This window comes from Papilio machaon, chromosome 12, assembly GCF_912999745.1.
Source record: "Papilio machaon chromosome 12, ilPapMach1.1, whole genome shotgun sequence".
Lineage (NCBI taxonomy): Eukaryota > Metazoa > Arthropoda > Insecta > Lepidoptera > Papilionidae > Papilio > Papilio machaon.
In genome coordinates, this window is record NC_059997.1 from 2289358 (window position 1) to 2311819 (window position 22462).

The following is a 22462-nucleotide window of genomic DNA, read 5'->3' on the forward strand; positions in this document are numbered from 1 at the left end:
ATGAATTAGACGCGTTCTCGATCGTATAGTGCGAATTAATGTCTTTTAATTTATTATTGTTTGTTTGTGTAATGACGAAGTATTTTATTTTTCAGTCGCCGCAAATAATTTTGTACCTTTATATTTGGATCGCACTTGTAATTGTAACCAATACGACTTTTTATAATGTGCAACGATGTATATTCATTGAGAAATTCGAACTAATCAACATACATTTACACTCGTTAGTTAAAAATCGCATATTAAATTCGACATTTGAACTTGGTAAGGTAATGCAACTTTGTAACCGAGGACTACTCAGTTACAAAGTTGCGTTTTGCTAAATATATTAAATCCATCAAAAATAAATTGAATTTTAATAATTGAATGTCTATAAAACGTTATAGGTTAAATACAAATTATTTACACTTCGCGCACCTCCATTGTTATGTAGAAATCAATCAAGACGATAACAGCGAAGGCTTGCCTCACGTAATTACTGTAAGCATTTTATAAGGAAGCCAACGCTAACAATCCATCCGATGCCGTCGTGTGGCCCGTTACTTAGATGCACGCCGCGAGAGATAGTCCGCAACGATTTAATTAAACTATTGTACATAGCCCATTAACTTGCGGTTCCCACTTCCCTTAAGGAGTCGGCCCTCTTTAGTCGTGGAACGTTTTATAATGCCTCTTTGAGTCACTAATACTTTGTACCGATTTGTATCCGGAATGATACTCAATACTTTGTATTGTGAATTTCTTATGCGGTAATCCTTTAGTCGATTGTTGCTTAGGTGTGTTATTTCTGTGTGCAATCATTTTAAATAACGTTAACTGCATGATTTACATTGTTATCTTGTTGTAAAAGTCTGGCAATTATAGTAGGTTGCTTGATTGTGAACATAATCGAAGTTGAAACTATTGTTAATTTTCAGTATTTAATATATTTATGAACTAGTAAGTAGGCTAAAATACGATGTAAGGGTAACGTTAGACAGATAAGGTACAATCTTATCAAAGAGATACTAAAGGTTGATATTACAATTACAATTAAATCTAAAAAAAGCCTCCATTAAAAATTATGAATGATTCGCTTTAACATAAAGTGCTGTATAAGGTAATGGGGCATTATACAGCTGTAAGGTTTCGGGTACAGGTCCTCGTCAATTAAGGTATCTTTGGGCCCATCTTCCATCCATTCAGGTATACCCGTCCACTCCGGTCTAGGCTTAAACAGCACAATGCCTGAGAATAATGAGACAGCCGGCGGACATTGCATATGCTTAAATGGATTTCTCCTGATAACAAATACCTAATTGTTAGTCTATGCTTTGTTTAATGGGCTGAGAATTCCTTTAATATTTAAATGAGTTCCTATAACTTTATATTTAATCCACTAAAAAAAAGTTTTTAATACATTTCCCGTATTTATTTCTGTAATTTTTAGTGTTTATTTGTTTAGTTTCAATTTTAGACACAATAAATTTTTTAATTGATTAGGAGATGTAATTTTAACTTAGATAAATAACTTCCTAATCCCGCAATTATAAAGTAAGTTTTTAGTGAATAAAATAGAAATGATTAACGCTTAAATTAAAAAAAAAAACATTATTGATAGTCTGTATTTAACTTTATCGTCTAATTTCTGTTTGATATCTTGATCACATGGCCTAGTATGAAAATTCGCAAGAACGTTTCCGTAATGTATTAAAAACCTGTATCATAATTAGTGCAGTACACCCACCTGGCGTAAAGTACACCAACAAATCTCATACAAATTTTGACATAGTTTGTCAATAACGTTATGAAGCCGCGTGTCGCAAATATCCGTGCTAGGTCCTTTTTCTCGAGTCGTATCTCTATCGATCGTCGTGAATGTCTCGCTGCAGACTGTCGTAGAAAGTGATTTATTGTTGGGACATAAGCCGTGAGATTGTAGTAACATAATCGGTTTAGATAATATTTATTAAATGAATATAATGTCACATGTACTAACAAAACAAACTGAAATAAAACAGAAAAGAATAAGATATTAACTTCTGTTTGTTGTTTGATAAATATATTACTGTTGACTGTATTAGGTAACATTTAAATAAGATGATAAAGATTACATTTAATTTTGTGATCAGTATAATGCCTTGAAAATTATTCAATTGTTTTTTTTTGGCTTGTATTTTTTGTAGACTTAGTAATCGGTTATTTAGTTCGTAGTTTAGAAAAGTGTAGTCGTGAGGACGATGGTGCCCGTTCTTGCGATGTTCTCACGAGTCAACTCTTGTCGGTCGACGCTCGGACAACCAGGATTCACTATACAATGTCACACTTGATTTAAAGCTATAGAATAAATTCTGAATTTTATTGTACTAAATTGGAATCCATTTATTGCAAGTCTAGTTGTTGGTAGTCTGAATGAAATGAAGCTAAAAAAATTTGTGCCCTGGGTGTAATTAGAAAAAATTAGTTGCGATCATAATTTTACGTGAAAGTTATAGCCAATAATGCCCAGTTTCCCCTGCGTTTAGGTACGGGAAAAATTGGCGTTAATTGTAAAAGCACATCATATCTTTCTGTAGTGTGAAAGAACTTTGCCTTAAATAACTGATATATATATATATTTCCTTTGAAAGCATTTAATTCTATGACCCAATAATAAAATATGTAATGACATTTGGTAGGTTCGATTCCCACGGTGTTGTGTCAACTGAGCCCCGCCTCTACACGCGGCGCAATGTCGCTCTGTCAGTCTGACGACGGATAGGCCATTGTGGCCAGCGTTAGAAATCCGTTTCGCTAATCGAGACCGTGTTCAAACAACGATACCTGTCTGAGGTATCGAATTCACTCTCTACTCTAATTTATTTTATGAAACCGAAACAACTTATATTTAGTCGTGATCGAATACGGAAGGGATTTTTCTGAGCGTTTTTTGGTCTCAGTCTTAATAAACGCTTTGTCTTAGGTGTAAGAATATTTATGATGACAATAACTAGTATCCATCGAAATTAATATACGACTGTATTAAAATTTTATAGGCAGTTTGCTAATTACATCGCAATTCTATTAAAATGACATAAATAATGTACGAACGTAGTTTCCACGGAAATTTATTGAATTTGTTAATGTCCCTTAGACTGCACTGGACTAATGGATTCGATATAGCTTCGTTAATATACAATTAATTTTTATTAACTTAGTAGGACCTTTGTCTTCAAAATATAAAAAAAATTAAAGATAATTTTATATTTCGCAATTTTATAATATTTTCAAAGTACGCTTAACTACGTAGGTGTTTCGGCGACGGTCATTACACGTTGTTAGGGCATCATTGGCCTGGCTGGTCCGTCAAATTACAAGCCAGGTCTTAATGTCCCCCGCCCCTACGGCCGGCCTTTCAATAACCAGCGCCGCTGATACAGCCTAATTATAGTACGTGGCTAGCTCCGAGCGAATTTGTACTGGAATACGGTGCATTCTTCGTACCAGGGCTGGCGGGTTTAATGAAAATATGTTATTTTCGCCCGTGCAATATAGTAAAGTAAAAAGTGCGTGTTTGTAGGAAGTGTGGCAAGTCTTTTATGAGCTTTTCTAATCTGTAACAGTGAGATGTCATTTGTTTCGTATTCTGCGAATATTGTTGTGTTTTTAATGAATATTGCATGTTGAATAAACCCTTTATCGGATTTGCTTAATAAATTAATTTTTACGTATACGTTAATAGTCACAATCGTGTGTTTGCTAAATAAGAGAAGCAAATTTACAAAACATCACTTTTCTGGCAACCCTGACAATGATGGTACGGATTTGCTTGCAATAAGAACATAATTGTATTACATAATTTTATTTGTGTAACGTTGGTAGGACTGTACTCTAATTGTTTTGTTATTGTAAGAAAAATTAAAGTAATTTTTTACCTAATTGGAGAATAGTTTATTGACGACAAAACATATTCATGACATTGTTGTTAATCTTACTAATGTTATAAATACGAACATTTGGATGTATGGGTGGATGGATATTAGAAGGTATATGCAGTATGCCTCCATGGATTTCGATGAAATTTGGCATAGATAACATATTTTGGAAGATGACATAGGCTAATAATTACGTTTTTTTTTTATTCCGCGCGGACTGAGTCACGGGCATTAGCTGATGTTGTTTGTTTGAAGGTATCTTCAGAACCTCTCAACGAATCTTGATGACATTTGTCACAGATGTAGAAAATAGTCTGGAAGAATACATAGGCTACTTATTACGTTTGTTTAATTCCGCGCGGACGGAGTCGCGGGCGACAGCTAGTAATGTTTTAAAGTGGAAAGATTTAATTGTTTGTTTGTAATGAATAGGCTCCGAAACTTCTGAACTGATTTCTCTTCTTTCCCTGTTGGGAAACTACACTATCGAAGAGTAACATAAGGGTATTTATTATAAGATTTTTTAATTTCGTGCGGACGATGTATCGTACAACTTCTAGTATATTTATACAATGTAAAACTTAAAAAATCTCATTTACATTTACATTTATCCGATTTCTGAAATTCGATGCGGATACTATATTCTTATAAAACCATTTGTCTATAAAAGAATAAACATGCTATTTATGCGTTAACATTTCCTTTTAAAACACATGCTTATCGTAAATCTTAAAAAAAACATAAACTATTTCCCTAACGACAATCGACAGCAAAAAAATCTTTAAGAAGTTGCATTTTAACGATATTCACATTAACATACAAAGTTACGTTCGACAATTTCCATGTTCATGTTAATTATTTAAATCTATGCGATATCCTTCTATTCAGTTCCAAAATGAACATTGGTAAGGAAACTTTGTATACAACCTTTAAATATCGGTCGTCGGCCTGAACATATTTAATAATGCATAATTCATTAATCCAATACTAAGAATCGATTCTGTAAAATTGCCGGACGCATTGAATATGTATTTGCATGTTTTAATGAAATGTCGTATAAATAATGATGGATGTTATTTAGATTTACGAACGTAATTCAAACATTGCGAATGAAATTTATTTTATACTAGCTGTCGCCCGCGATACCGTTCGCGCGGAATTAGAATATACTTAATAGGGGTATGAAAAATAGATGTTGGCCGATTCTCAGACCTACTGAATATGCTCACAAAATTTCATGAGAATCGGTCAAGCCGTTTCGGAGGAGTATGGCAACGAAAACTGTGACACGAGAATTTTATATATTAGATGTCAGTGTATTTTGTTCACTATAACTGTACGACTTACTGTTGGTTTCTGAGACCAAAATCTCTGTAAAAAAACTTCGACATATACATTATCTTTGACAAAACAGAGTTAGCAATAGGTTTCAAACGGTGATTTTTGTCTCCGAAACCCAAATAATATAACTGGTTTACTATTTATTGAATTTAGAAAATAAAACCGTTAGGTTTTTGTAAAAAAAATGGTTACTTAAATGAATAATAAAAACATAAGTATGATGGAATGGTAGCTTAAAAGACTAATTTGGTGATAAAAGAGTAGGTAAGTAAATAGGCAAGGAAGTTGTATGAATTATTATTTTTGCACTAAACATCATGTCACTGTTCAATTTTCAATAAGCAAAAGAATAAAAAAAAAGCAAAAAATAATTTTATTTTACTGTTTTAACAAGAACGTTTTAAAGTAAAAGTTGTATTATTTAGGAAACTTTGCAGCAACAAATTACAAATATAAGTCGTTTTCCAACATACCCTAGTACCCATACAGTTGTTCCAGTTAGCAGGGATCATTCAGTCATTTCTCAAATTGTCCAGATTACACCCGTAGGTGGAAACGGTATCACCTCGTGACTCCCCCGACGGCTGTTTCTAAATTAATATCCGGACAGCGCTGTCTTGGTTTGCAGGTCGGGTAAAGTGTATAAGGATAGACTATTTGTTCCTATGCGACTAGACAGTTGTAATATGTACCACATTCGAAACTATTTCGGTCAACTTATAAGTTTTTAGTCATTAATATTAAAAAAATAGAAACAGTATATATTTAAAAGACAACGATATTTTTTAAACGAAATATTATTGAAAGTAATTTTGTAATATTGCCAATTCCAAATAAGCTTGAAGCTTCTTAGAACATTCTAGAAATTCATTGAAACAGTTAATGGCGCAGAAAATTCATTCTTTAAAAAATAAATACGTATTGAAATAGTTACGTATTATTTCAACTCCTTTATCCACGGCTCTAGTACCAATAACTTGCCATTATCGTCGGCTACTGGTGCATATTTCGCTACTGGGTATCTTATTACCACTATATCTCAAGTAATACCAGAGCTATTTATTAGATTGACTCGTGAGAGGATCGTGCGCCACCGGCGTTTCAAATAAAATAAATAAGAATTCACTCTGCCCGCTAATAAAGTAACCGCAGTGCTACCGGGTTTTATCTTTAGGTATTCGATGTGTATTTTGTTTTTTATCCTCTGTTTACTATTTAATTATGCAAACTAGTAACACTTTATTACAAATTTATAAGCATTTAAATAACATTTTCAGTGTTGATTTCTTAATGATCAAGAAAGTTTTTCAAGTCGTATGCGATGCAGCTACGGCAAATTTATATCGAAATTACGGAGACAAGAAGTACGGATATTCCACATAATTATTCAAAACCAACTAACCGTGAGTTTTCACTGTCCAAACAACTTTAGTAATACATATCATAATTTAGTTTTTATTTTTCGAAGAGAATTCGAAAGAATACAGAATAGAATGGATAACATAGATAAGGGTAGAAGAGCTTTAAGTTTTTTTCGTTTACCAGATGTTCCAGAACCTTCAAAATTCTTAATTTTTGCTTGCTATATAAATTCGTTGGAATCATTTGTTTTTTTTCTTTATTATAGTAAAAATATGTTAGCTATTTTAAAATGGTCATTGACCCGATCGATGCATCGCAGTCTCATAACTCGATTGATAGTTCTATTACGTAATCATTATTTATCGTTTCATTGCTTTGCTATAAATTTTTGAAATGTTGTAGAATTATTTTAGAAGTAATTTAAAATGTCATCTATAAAAATGACAAGTTTGCCTTTTTATTCGTCATTAATATTGATATGCCTAAATTCAATATTTGTTCAAGTTTATAATGTATATGTTTACTTATTAAAATCGTCAGAAGATCTGAATTTTTAAATGAAATTACTCTGATTCTCTTTCATTTATTTTCTGCTAATAGTTTAGCTGATTAGCCAGACAGGCTTGCCAATAAAGAGTGCCAACAGCATAATGGATAAGGTTATGGGTATCCGATCATGTGGTCGTGGGTTTAAGTCACACTATTCGACTATTGTGAACCATGCTACATGTAAAGCTTAATTGAAATGTGTACATAAAATATTAGGAAATTAACAAACAAGATAAAAATAAGGTATAGAATACTGATTGCAACGCCACCGCCCAGTTGTGAAGTTGCAATTCTATTTTCTACCTTTTATGTTCCATTAAAGCTTAAAACACTAAAGCTATTAAGTGTAGTGGCAATAATAGTTAAACTATTTGTAATGTACTCGGAGGTGCGATGTTCGAGAGGCGTCTATAACCGTTTTAATGGACCCGTAACGACACGCTCAAGTTATTTGCATGGAGATTGCTTGCTTAATAACTTCCTATTCTCTTGATGCTTTATTGTCACTAACCCTATGCATCTTAGAGCTCGTGTGTAGCCGAGCGTTTTCACTACCGAAACACTAAACAGTCAGTAATATAACCATTTCTTATCTTTGTTACAGATTAAAGTAATCACGTGATGATATAATGGTAAGTCTTTGAAAACATCACTTTCCAAAGATATGAAATCTATTTTGACTACGACTCTGTCCGCGCGGAATTAAAAAGAACTTAATAAGTAGCCTATGTGTTCCTCCAAACTATGTTCTACATCTGTACCAAATTTCATAAAGGTCCGGTGAGCCGTTTTGGAGATCATTAATAACAAACATCTAAAATAATCCATCCATACATTTAAACTTTCGCATTTATATTAATAAGATTTTATGCCAATGCGATTTCATTTGAAAGTCATGTCAAGTAATATTTTATTGATTACTTTATTTTTTTAGCACCTATGCTAGCATATACAATAATTTTCATTCTTTTGTTCTTACAGTTTGTTGCTTTATAGTTTAAACTAGGGATTAAATTTATTTAGTCTATTGTTTTCCTAATCCACATATATGTTTCTAGTACAACATTTCCTAGGTCTAATATGGACTTTAGTATTGTTTGGTTGTTGGGACGAGTCGCTTTGCATGCGGTGGCGGGTAACGTTGCTGTGCCACGGTCGTGTCGCTGTCGTGCCGCACGCCTGCATAATGCGCGCTGAAAACACGCTATCGCCCTATTTTTTGCGGTACCTGTATTGAATGTTTCGATACGAACATGTCTATTATAGCCGTTTAGTGGTGGCTACCATTTGTTTGGTTTGTCTAACAGTGAGTATCCACTGCTGGTAACCTTGTATGAAAACATATTTTCATTCTCTTTTAAAGACAGGGGCAAAATTGTGTTTTATTAAGTGTTTCAGCAGAGGAATATAGGTAGGGATTTGATTTTGTAGATCATTTTTTGTAGATTCATTTTACTTTTAGAACGGTCCTCATAAAATATTGATTTTTCTCAATCTGTTTAAACGTTTCTTAAGATTTAATATTTATGTATGGTTTTTATCGCGTGCAATTTACTAGGCAAGTTTTAGTGCAATAAGAATTTGGTGTTGCCATATCAGGTGTTAACATCAGTTGTTATACCGGATTAACGTGAAAAAAGATTGATGCAGATGGTCGTAAAATAGCCGCTTTTCAGGTAAAAATAAGATTTATGTCTGCTTATTTGCTTATAATGTTTTCAAAGGCAAAAGCCGACTATATAACGACTATTTTATATTAACGTGATTTCACAAGATTCACTTTGCTATGTCTCATGCTATGTTTACGTACTTCTTCATACATCTCTATGAGTCGATATATTTCTTACATTGAAATTTTCTAGTATTAGCATGCATACTTTGTTACCCGATTGATTACACGACAAAGTGCGTGATGTTCTTCGCGCGTATGTTCGTTTTTATTTAAGTGTTAATTCCATTGTGACGGCCTATAACCTAAACGACTGAACCGATTTTGACAAGTAAGGTGTCATTCGATTTGTCTTCTTCCCCAGAGTGTCATAGAGTATATTACATCGGCACAAAACACATATAGTGGACGTGAGAGATGAAATTCTAAAAAAAAATAGTAAAAATTACGAATTCAAATCTTTGTCGCTAAAATTTATTTCATTGCTTTTTTTAGATATTTTCGCGGATATCATAAAATAAGAAGATAATACAGTTTATTTCGTTTTAATTAAAAATAAAAGCAGCAAAAAATAAAAGCAGCCAATAGATGGCGTTATTTCATCTAGTAGAGCCTCAGTCAGGTTTAACGGATAGTCCGCTAATAAGTAAGTTTTGGTTTGAAGAAATTTAATTGGCATAGCAAATAGTAGGGGCCGTGTTGTGGGTAAGCTCTTCCCGGTAACGGTAGCGGAATAATCTTCAATACGGGTTTGTTTTAGAAATTGTGTAGCCGTAGTCGTGGCCATTTGTGCGCTTCTTTCTCGCTACTCGATTTATGCACCGCCATTTCTGATACATTTTGCGGTTAACAAGAAATGCATATGCGAAGTTTTGTTTAGTTAGTCTAGCATCTTACCAATATTTCCCGGTATTTTTTATTTTGACATTCATAATTTAATTTATTTTGACTTCGTAAATGCTTGTAGCCTTTACAATGAGTTATACGATACATAGTTTTTTATGGTTTTGTATGGCTATTTCGGTTGTTTTTTTTTTCAAGTTAAAACACAGTCTGCTTATATACAAGTACATAATCAAAGAACACAGTGTACTAGTGATCGGTGATAAAACTCTGTCGTAATAATCGATAAAATCAATTATAAACTATTATTCGAATGTTATTTCAATAAGGAACCGTTTCGTAAACAAAATAATTAATCTCAACGAACAGATTTCGACAAACACATTAACAATATCTATCAAGATTAATGGCTGGTATAACATCGCGCCGCGCTGATAACGGGGTAGATGCTGTAGGTGTGTCTTGGGGCGTTCCCACCAACGGTCGATACAAATACATATAAATAACGTTTATTTACTTTCAAATCTGTTATTCGTACTGTTGTACCATTTGAAATGGAGTGCAATAAAATTAATTGGAATTAGTCGTAAATTTAATACCGGTGTTTAAATAATTTAATGTTTATTAACAGAAATTTACTTAGAATTTTGCGCCTTAATGTATTTTAGCAACGTATTAATATATCTTACTAATATTACCTATACAAATGTGAATGTATGGACGGATGGATGAAATCATCTCTAGAACGGTTACATGAATCTCGCTATAATTGGGCACATATGTAGAACATAGCTTGGACTAACACGTAGGGTACTAATGTTTTAATTGCGCGTACGGAGTTGCGGGCGACAGCTAGTGATACTAAATATGATCTCAACATTACATACGATTGATTTGCGCAAGATAAATTTACTTCTTCTTATTTGTTAGAATACAGCATGGAGCCATGACCCGTTCAGTTAAACTTCTGTGAAATGATTTAAGGTTATAAATAAACTAGCTGTCGAACGCGACACCGTCCGCGCGGAATTAAAATGAAACTTAACAAGTAGCTTATGTGTTCTTCCAGACTATGTTCTACAACCGTGCCAAATTTCATCAAGATTCGTTCAGATGTTCCAGAGATACCTTCAAACAAACATCCGTCCATCTAAACTTTCGCATTTATAATGTTGGTAAGATTCTTTTGTAACAAGCGTGCACGGTTTTCGAGTAATAAATACATCCTAAAAATCAGATTTGTAGCCCTGCCCTCACGAGCACTCCAGTTATAAGAGTTATAAATTCATTTTAATTGAATATCAATTCTATTTGTAATGGGACTGTGAGAAAATCTATACACTAGATTTGTTATTAAGATTACCGATGGATATATTTTTGAACCGAACGATATTTATAGTCCATAGATTTATATTTTGCGATTAACTTTACTTATTACCTTCAAGTATTATGTTATCTTGTTTTCCTGTTGCATTTATCTGTTAGCACTATCGTGAATGATAATCATTGGAAATGTTTCGAAACAATGATTTCTTACAAATTGAATTTTGTGTGCATTCAAGTAATTTGTTGGTATTCAACGTTCATTAAATTTGAATTTAGAATCTCGAAGATGAAATATTGGTCATGGCCATAATTAATATCACGCCTTTGTCTAAATTATAAAAAAAAAAAAACTTGAGAGGTGTCAAGGGACACCCGGATGGAACGAAGTTCCTTTCTATTAATTAGTGAAGGAACCAATGTTTATTCTATGAATAAAAAACTTAAGTCTTCACAAGAAGTACATTTTATTTCTAGGAATTTTCGTTATATATTGTCACGTCGTTGCCATGGTGAAGTAGCGCCCATTCGTCGTTAACATACTTACTATAGCAAAAAAGTGTCGTGACAACTTTTCGTAAGAATTTTTTCCGTCTAGCCCCCTTTCACAACGCGCGATAAGGAACTTCGTTCCAAAAATTACGGTTAATAAAACTTATTCTGCGCAATATGACATACACTTAAATTAAATATTCAAATGTATTGTTAAAGTTGTATATCTATAGATTGGTTAAATAGCTAGACCTTATAGTTTTGGTGTTAATGGCAAGGAATATACTTTTAGGGATATGCTGAAGTAAAGGCACTAGCTAAATAAAATAAGTAATACCTAGATTTCAATACCTCTTAAGTTTACTATATTAAGTTTACTGTTGATTAATATAATTCCCTCCAAGTAGGGTTGGCGACAGGCAGGCAGCCGGCTGTAACATCTTAATCCAAAACTTTAAGGTTTATAAAACCTTGTGTGCCGACCCTACGTATATGAGAAAAGGCCAGGGAGCTGATGATTTAGTTTACTGTTAAAGCTATAGGCCTACTCAAATTCCTTTTAGTTGCAATTTGAGTGCGTTATTGTGTGGCGTCTATCTAATTTAAATATTGATAGATTTTTATTCTGATCCAAATGTAATCTTGCGGAAGTTTTGTTATTGATTGCATAAATAATGGCTCCTAATAGTCCTTTATAGAATTAATTGTTAACATCTTATAAATAATTGAGGCCATTCTAAAGCCTTCGTAAACTAAGCACCTCTCAAATCCGAATGCCTCGTGATTATTAATGGTTTCGTACTTAAGTTGTTGCTTAATCTGCTTAGTGCTTAGTGTAGCTGGACATCGTCCTCCCTTAATATCTAAGTTATAAGCGTTACAAATTGGTTAGTCTCTTTGCGTTTAATTTATAACTAGCTGTCGCCCGCGACTTCGTCCGCTTGAAATAAAAAAAAACTTAATAAGTAGCTTATGTGTTTTTCCAGACTATGTTCTTCATCTCTGTCAAATTTCATCAAGATTCATTGAGCCGTACCGGAGATACCTTCAAACAAACATCTATCCATCCATCTAAACATTCGCAAACATAATTAGTAAGATTACGTCAGTACGTTATTTGTGTAAATACTACGTCTAATAACAGTATAAAATAATTAAGTTTTTTTTTTATATCCATTTGTTTTTATGCAAATGAATTCAATTTAAATGTTGCTTCTTATGAAGTCAAAAATGTAAAATAAATAATTCAACGTATCATAAAAGTGTACACTTTAGTTTCGAGAATTTGACCTGGCAGGCTACTAATTTTCAATTCTTTATCCTTGATGTTTCCGTTTTCTTTAAATCGATTTAAGTAATTTTGATTAAGGGACAGTATTGTAGCTAAGCTCGTCCCTTTTCCAGCAATATTTCGTCAGCTGCCCGCATCATGATTCATGCTATTGGCTAACTTGGACTAACTTCGGACATTAATCCTAATTACGTTGATGGAGCGTTCTTCCGAGTTCATTGCTTTTGCCTCGGTTATGTGTACTCGTTACCTGTGTTGAGTAGCCAATTGAGGCCTTCAGAATTAACTTCTATAGGTTATAATAACACTAATATGTTTGTTTGTAATTTATATCTAACCATATTAATAATGAACATTGAACATGGTTGAAGAAAATTGGAATGGATATTTCTATGATTCATAGAACAATTTTCGAAATCTTGCTATTTATAGTTATAGCATTCATTCTAAAATCTTAATCACAAGAAAATTAAATATTTAATGGTAACCTATAACGTTAGTGTTTGGTAAGATTTCACTCTGTCAGTTATCACATGCGAGTTACCGTGTTGCTTTCTCTCAAGAAGCGCAGTAGTGGACTTAAGTTAAACCAACACCATTACACTTATCGTCTTTATTGATGGCACCATCTTCTAATGAACGTCAAATCCAAACGCAATCGGTAAAAGCAATCACAGTTTATAAATAAACGTCCATAATTCGACGACACGGATGTGTTAGATTTTAATAAATCGCCGACGATAACACAAACGCCGTAGCATACCGACCAGTTAGGGAACCTTTGACAAAAGAGTATTAACAGTACATATTTCTTGTCTCGCCTGTCGATGGCACGACAGCGCATGGAATTAATTTGGCATTATTCAAATACCGAATGGGTTTTAACATTCTCTAGCGTTGGTATTGTGAACGTATGCAAATTAAGATATAACATGTCTAGATTTTTTTTTGTTGAAAAGAAATTCGTATAACGTTCATGCTCTGCGAAGTCCAGATAAATTGGTGCTATTTGTTTCGGTTGATTGGGATCTTCGAAGGATGTATTTTTCTTGATTGTTTTCGTCGTACCCTTCCAAACGGAGGCAGAAATGAAAAGCACGATGGATTGCGGTTAGGCAATTTTTCAAGACCCTTAATTTATCAAGCGCTTGAAGCTTATGCTACTTTAAATATTGTAATAATTATCATAATATGTAACTCAAACAGACTAATCACTGTTGTAATGTATAAAAGTCCTTAAAAAGTGAACAACACAACTACTCTATATTTTACATCCTAGATTTTAGTACAAGTATAAACGAAGCAAACTTCTGCTTATATGTAACAACAACGGCTGACATTAGATAATGTAACTCAATAATCTCAGATGACACATAACAATGTAGGCTATATTTTAAAGCGTTTTTGCAATATTTCTCCCGCAGTCGAATCATTTGTTAGACGGCTTTGCGCGTCCACGATTTATTCGCCGGGAATATTATCTCCCTTCAATGTGACCGGAGTAGAATGTGTGCATATTAATGGGCTGAGGCCGGTTCATTCATATTTTACACGGGCAAATAGATTATGTCTAATAATTGGACGCGCGTCAAGCTCGCTGTTGCGGTAATGCGGTCATAAGTCAGGCGGTGCCGGGGCGCGGGTGTATCCGGAACAATCTGGTACAATCCGGACAATGCGTCCGGCTCGACGCACCCGGATGATGGATTAGCCGGTTATGAGACGGTGGATTGGCTGACGCTCGCTCGCATTACACCTCTGTCTAATTTAGAACGCACTTTGACACCTTCCCAGTTATATTATATTTTATTAAATAGACAACATGTCCGACGTACTGTACTGTCTGATTTTACTGGACCAGCTAAATACTGAAATAGTTTTATAAAAAACTTGAGAGCTGTCAAGGGACACCCGGATGGAACGAAATTCCTTTCGATTAATTAGTGAAGGAACCAATGTTTATTCTATGAATAAAAACTTAAGTCTTCACAAGAAGGACATTTTATTTCTATGAATTTTCGTTATATATTGTCACGTCGTTGCCATGGTGAAGTAGCGCTCATTCGTCGTTAACATACTTACTATAGCAAAAAGTGTCGTGACAACTTTTCGTAAGAATTTTTTTCGTCTAGCCCCCTTTCACAACGCGCGATAAGGAACTTCGTTCCAATATGAAGCATTACGGATTTTAAGACGTTATCCTCACACTATTGAATATTGTCTAAATATATTTGTTAATCACATCGAATGCTTCTAAGTCAAATGTTATCGGGCGTTGACATCATTGTATTAGCATACAAAATTCATATTTTATACACGTGTCATATTAGCGACGCTATAAAATTTATTATACTTGAAGGATATTATGTTTTGTCAATTTTTATTATTGTTATTCTTACAAATATTCCATATTTGCATCACTAAGTATTGAAAATGTCAATGAACATTTGAATTTATACATAAATATTATAATCAAAGATGTCTTTATCTGCAAACATCCTTTCAAATGCATAAATAAACATAATATAACGTTATATTGCCGATATCGTCATAAATTATCTTAATTCTATCTTATAAGTATGCCTTTTTAAATTTTCATTTAATTAAGGTTTAATTATTGATTCATCTCACATTTAAGAGATTCGTATTCGGTCATAACAAAATACTTGTGAGTCATGCCTTTCGCTATCTTTAAAAAATATTTATAACGATATTTCTTTGAACCGATGTTTGACAATGGACACCTAAGTTTGTGTACAATAGTTTTTATAACATTTTATTATTAATATTCACGCGATTCTTCCGAGATTCATGATTGGGGAAGCTCTAACACTCGAGACAGGAGTTTGATTAACAACGTAATGAAATTAATAACAACGGAGTAAAGTGACGCGTGTTACGCTTATGACAAACGATGGTGTGTAATATCATACAGGGTAATAACGCCGGTATAGACCGGGACGCGCTTGCCTCCTTCTTTCTTAATTACAACCGGCTAGTGCGTTACTTTAAGATGTACAAGTACAAAGTGGTCGATTGTTTTATCTTTTACCCTAAAATTTATTTCCAATTCTGAGGCGGCTGACGAATTCCTGTTGATTTGTAAGTCAGTACTTCGAGAATCATAATCGTCTTATCGATTTTAAAAATTGATTTTCAGCCCCTAGTTCGAGAAGCACGACAACAGACCTATAATCATGAACACCAGCGCAACACTAGAATTATGTAAAACGTCACCCCATAAAGCACGACATAACAGTATCACGGCGACTTAGATCATAGCGCGACGTCGTTGGATTTACAATGTGCACTCGCCAGGGGAAACGAGATCGTCGCTGCTATACGCCGATAAATCTGCCGCGTTTGCCTCGCCAGCGGTAAATAACGGAGGGATTTCCGCGTGCGATGCGCAGGCGCATAAATCTGCGCGGTATTGTGATATTGTGCTGCCATTATGGGTCCCGGGGAGGCGCGTCGCATAAATACGCGGCAGTGTTGCTAGCCTAATGTCTGCGGGTTTCACCTGTGTTACCATGTCCAGACATGTGTCAGTGTCTGTTTTTTAATGGCCTATAAACTCCTTCTAACTGACTTGCATACACGTAGATTTGTTTACTATACTGGAGTATAATTAACTTACCTTTCGTATACGTAACTTGTATTTTCAGTTTCAACCTGATTGTTGTAAAAATAACAACTTGTACGCTCATCGAATTAAATACAGGCGACAAAAACGGTATGAAATTTAAATACTGGCCACTAACGGTTACGAAGTCGCACGGTCGATCTGTCATCGCTTTCGCGCGTTCTAATAGGGCGGGAAACGATCGCGATGCTACACGTGTTGGAGGCGAAATTACCATTATTATCGATCATCTAGCGCGAGGCTCGTAACGACCCTCAATAGGCGCGATCCCGTCGCGAATCTTATCGTGGACGCCGCGCCGGAGCGAATGGATGACCGTGTCCCGTTACCAACGATGGCGCACGCCGTATTTGCCTTTTTTCATGTTTTATTTACTAGTTGACAAGAATATTTCTATTTTATCATGGACTAAATAGTTTGAAATTATTGGTGTTATAACTATCCTTGAATCATGTAAATTAATTTAAGAAATATGTACTCAAAAATGTAGTACAAATTTATAGCCAAGAATTGTAAAATGAATACAAGAATTGATGCTTTATTTGTCATTTTATATTATGGTACAAAGTTAATCAAGTTTGTGAAGCGACTAACAAATCTCAGTTTAATCACGGCCCATCTGCTGAATGATGCTCATCTTCACAATGATAGCCCCACATGCAGCGCCTTACAGAAAATTGAATTGTAATTGCTTTTCTAGAGAAATTTTAAGCTGACGTCTTTTGATTCCACGTTCGTCGTTCGGATATGCGTCCAACACGAGCACAGATTGCATATTAACTGAATTGAATCTGCATTACTGCAGCAATTTGTAGTTTCATTAAATCACTATTGAGCGTAGGTGCTTATATCCGAATGTGTGATTAATGCGGTACGTCTGGTCATTTAGCTTGTTCGATGCAAATTATTGAGACCGCTTTGTAACTGTGTCAGTTCGAAGTTAATTTTATTTAGTGTCCGTGAAATTGAACGCTTTTGTTTTGCTCTCTTCGCGTTCGCCTATCATATGCATTGAAATGTTTAATGTGAAACAGGCTTTATATCGTTTAGATGTTATTATCCGGTTTAACGATGTAGATGTAGTGATTTCGGAATATCATATCGATAAAGCGATGCAGAGTATATCTGGTACTTTAACGACGTTTTGCTCTTAACTTTATCAAAGTTTATTTGCTGACTTATTTTACGTTAACAATATACTTTGTGTTATTATTACTAGATACGGTGTAAATATATTGCTCTTATATTTTGTTTATATCTTACTTCTTAGTAATATTATAAATGCGAAAGTTTAGATGGATGAATGTTTGTTAGAAGGTATCTCCAGAACGGCTGCATGGATCTTGATGATACATATTTGACATAGAGGTAGAGCATAGTCTGGTAGAATACATAGGCTACCGTTGACCCCGGAAATATTGTAGTTAAGCTTCCCGTAGGATACATTTATTTTGTTTTTACGCATTTTCTCGATGGTCTGCAACAGTCTGTCTATTATATTGAAAAGGAAATCTAATGTTGGGAATAACTTTCTCGATCTGTACATTATAAACCAAGATTCTAATGACGAATTTTCAAATATCTCGAGTTTACATTTCAGGTGTATTTTACTATCAACCTGAATCCGGTATGCTTGACAATGCCAACGTAAATTATTTTTATTATAATTTTTTAAACACAACGCTGGCATCCTTAAAACAATCTGCCAAAGTTCTATTAAAATCTGTTTCTGTAATTTAGAAACATATATTAATATAGATAGAAGATAGATAATATAGATTATTCAACAAGAGCACACTTGTCCAACATAAACAGCATCGGTTATCAGGACGGGGCGGGATCCCGTTGTTTCTCGCATTGCGAATGCAGTCCTGGTTCACAATACGAATTATATCTCTGCCGGCGGTCGTGTGTGCTGACCTTTACACGACTCCCTGTAACTCGCTCATGAACCTCTAGCGCCATTCACTAAAATGACGCTTTGTATTCTGCTGTTGTATCAGATGTTAAAATTTAGAAATTTGTATTGAAAATATGGAACGTGCACTAAAAGCACAATAATACTAAAAGTATTAAAGCGAACAAATATTCATGTTTCTCACAATTTGTTTTACTTCTATCATGGACTTTACGTAACCTGTTTCATCGATAATCAAGATGTTAATTATATAAATTTGTTTATAAAAATACTAAATACATTTTATCGACGATACGGTGAACGTCGAAATAGACCCGGACAATATAGTCTTGTATGGAATTATGAGATATAAAATTTCATGCTGGCTTAATAACACTATGTCATAACTGATGATATACTTTCGTGCAGCATTTTATTGGCTTTACAGTACCCGACGCGAAAGTGGATAAATGTGTCTGCTTTATTTACCGATGGTGTCGTTTTCTATATGTTTTATTAGATTCTCGCAACTACAGGCGGGTTATTTCATAAGTCTATAATCCGTGGACTTTATTTCATTGCTCTATCTCTGACAAGCTGGCATTCTGCATTATGCAAATTGAAATGAACTGTTGATTTGTAAATTTAAACTGCGAAGATTGCACGCTAGATGGGACTGGTTCAGTTGAATAAATATAAGTTCGGATTAAATTATATATTTATTTTATAACATACTAGCTTTTACCCGCGACTCTGTCCGCGCGGAATAAAAAATAGAAAACGGGGTAAAAATTATCCTATGTCCTTTTCCTGGTTCTGAGCTACCTGCCCACCAATTTTCAGTCAAATCGATTCAGCCGTTCTTGAGTTATAAATAGTGTAACTAACACGACTTTCTTTTATATATATAGAAGATATATAGATTCAAAGTCTCAAAAACTATAAAACCCTGTTCTACTAGTCTAATTAAATAGAAAGCCATCAAGGTGGAAGCATGTTATCCTGAAGTTATTAAATAGTTAAGAAATTGTGTATTGTTTATTGTTTACATGTTTCCCAGCCTAAATAATGAATAGTTTCTAAAAAGGCTTTAAAAAGAAGGAGGTCCTAAATTTTTTTGCAGGTACCTATGTTTTTGTTACCAACATAAAAATGTTTTCACCTAATGTATTTGCCGATAACTCATTAGGGTTGGCATACACAAACGGTCCGTGAAATGATGTTCGTATCGTTTGTGGAAAGCAAGTAATCGCGCGCTTATTACGCCGGACCTCGCCCCGTGAGAACGCGACACAACCATGTCTAGTGTTGGACATTCTAGTCTGAGATATAGTGTTATCAATAATTATATGTTAGATGTCTAATCTTAAGGTTCAACTAAATGTGATAAAATAAAAACTTGAGAGGTGTCAAGGGACACCCGGATGGAACGAAGTTCCTTTCGATTAATTAGTGAAGGAATTGTAATAATTTTTTTTAGTTTTTTTTAAGTCGCGACTCCACGCTGTTCAATGCGAAATAGAAATGAAAATATCTGGCTTGCTTTCTATAAGAGAGAGAGAGAGAGACAGACAGCAAAAAGTGTCGTGACAACTTTTCGTAAGAATTTTTTCCGTCTAGCCCCCTTTCACAACGCGCGATAAGGAACTTCGTTCCAAAAATCTTTTCAACTGATGTTATAATTACCGCCACTGATGAACTTCTAAAATAACCAGCAATGAAAGTAACACAGTCCTAGTAGAATATACATTGAAATTCATTCATCAAACTATTGTTTATACTGTTAGAGAAAACATTGAAGTCATACACACCCAAACAAAAAATGATCCTCCAAAATTGAATTCCAAGTCAATCAAAAATCAAAATAAATACAAAACTATTAGATTTATTATTAAGAAGATTTATGTATAAATAAAGGTAACTTTAACATCACTAACTCTTTTACATTTCCTGTGAGATGGCTCTGCAATTTTAGTTTAATTACATCCGCTGTGTACGCTCGTTGTCAACACTTTCATTACATCCACGACTACAGAGTCGAAGAGACTCGCGATTGCACTTGTATTTGTGCAATATGTTACTAAGCCTTTAATAAAGTAGATATTTTTATGTAATACTTGGAGTCACAGCACAAGATGAAAATGCAAACAATACCTTATGCGGTAGACAATATAATTTTAATAACATGATGATTTGTCTGTGACAGTTCACTGACATTTTACATTAGACGTAGTCCGATTATAAAGCGACTATTTTTTTAATACAGGGCAAACGAGCAATGGGCAAATTAATGGAAAGAAGTCACCTTTAATCTTAATCATTTACTTAAAATACAACTAACAGTAGTAGTACCTAGTTTTTGCCAAAAAATTCGTTTGTCTGAAAGTTATCGTAACAAATTGTCACAACAAAATTATATGCAAATATTATCTGGTTGGAAAATTATTGTTATATAAGTTATTTAACATGAGTATTTTATTATCTGTACTAATATTATAAAGAGGAAATGTTTGTTTGTTTGCATAGACTCCGAAGCTACATTATCCTCGGTTGTTATAGGCTTTTTTTTTTTTTAAATTTTGTTACTTTTTTTTGCGCGCGGACGAAGTCGTGGGTTACATCTAGTGTACAATAAAATGATCAAAAACAATTACGTAACTACACTTTTTTAATAAAATGGAAGTGTTGTTTATAAAGTGGAGGGTATAAAAAACGATAGGCTACTCAATGTGTTTTATGTAATCTTAAGACAAGAATAATAATAATAATTTTTATATGAACACGTGTTTTCAGAGTAAAATAATCCGTACTTGTTTTGTTTTATAGATAACAGTGTTTTGTCAATTATGTCATAGTGATAAAGTAGTATGATTTTCAGAAGCGTTTATATTATTTTATGCCTTTGCATTGATATAAATTAAAAATATAATTTCACATATAAAATTGTACGTTCCAAACCGTATATCAACCAATAAAACCGCAAAAATCTTCGACTGGTATTCAACCCGTACGCAACGTTACAAATAAATGCACAGAAAGGCGTGAAATAGATATTTCTTTGGTTAAATTAGCATAAGTTATGGTCGCACTCGTGATAACGTTCATAAGGGCGAAAGAGATGAATGGTGTCATAAATCTCGCTGAAAGTATTCAAGCTGCAGCGGTGTTAGAATCCAGGTCTTTTCCGGCGTCGAGTCGAGTCGCCGTAGACTTTCTCACAGGCGAGATTGGTGTTGATAAAAAGCTTTTGGTGTCAGCTGTTGAGATTGTACCGAGCGGACCTGCAAGCGCGTGTACTGCACCTATCTACCCGACACGGGCCATGGGCTAAGCAAACACTGCGATAGAATGGCCCAAACGATAAGAGACATTGCGATATATAAAGGATTTCATATAAAAATAGTTTCACGCTCCGATAACTATCCTCTATTATGGGTTAATGTGATCTTTTGAAATTTGAAATTATAGATAAGTAGTTTTTAAGTAAGCGTTATATTTGCTATATAAATGGTTCTTTTTGTATTTGGTTAAAAATCAGGTGGTTATTTACATTAGCAGAACAGTCATTGGAATATTGTGGGCGTGATAGAATGCTGGAATAAAGTCGTTGTCAACGCTATAACTATTTTTGGTTTACACGATTTTGTTTAGATCATAGATGTACGCTTCAGCTTTATATTTGGGCCATATCCCATTTACCTTTCACCGCGGAGAGATATTGTCCGTGCAGCCGCGATCCTACGCCTCATTACCATATACTGTGGCCGTGACAGCGGCGCAATTAACTATCTGTTTATTGTTGTTGAATTATAAACGTTGCGTGCTATCACTCCTGTATATGGCTTAGTTCGCTTAGCTTAGCTAGCTGTATGGGAAAGCGACCCGGCCTCATATCGAGACTTGCACTGATATATTCAAATGCTAGATTATTATGATAATGCAATGTGAAAACTTAATTCTAAATGTGATCTTTGGTGGTATTGATTGGTACTTCAAAGAATGATAAGAAAGAAGGAAAATTCAATGTTCCTTATCGTACTGTGGAGACAACGAAGTCAATATGTTTTTTGTTCGCTCTCTATAACTCTTATAGAGATATTTTTATACTGAATGCGATAAGCTTCGGCAGAAACCGATATAATGCATGCGGAAAATA

General features: G+C 34.2%; 1 protein-coding gene across 1 annotated transcript in view; it reads left to right on the top strand.

Moving 5' to 3' along the window:
- Positions 1–22462, top strand: part of LOC106713840 (protein N-terminal asparagine amidohydrolase) — a 60660-nt gene that overhangs the window by 3190 nt on the left and 35008 nt on the right. The window contains exon 2 of the mRNA XM_045680156.1: positions 7750–7777. The gene's annotated coding sequence lies outside the window, so the exon portion shown is untranslated. The remainder of the gene's footprint in view (positions 1–7749; positions 7778–22462) is intronic.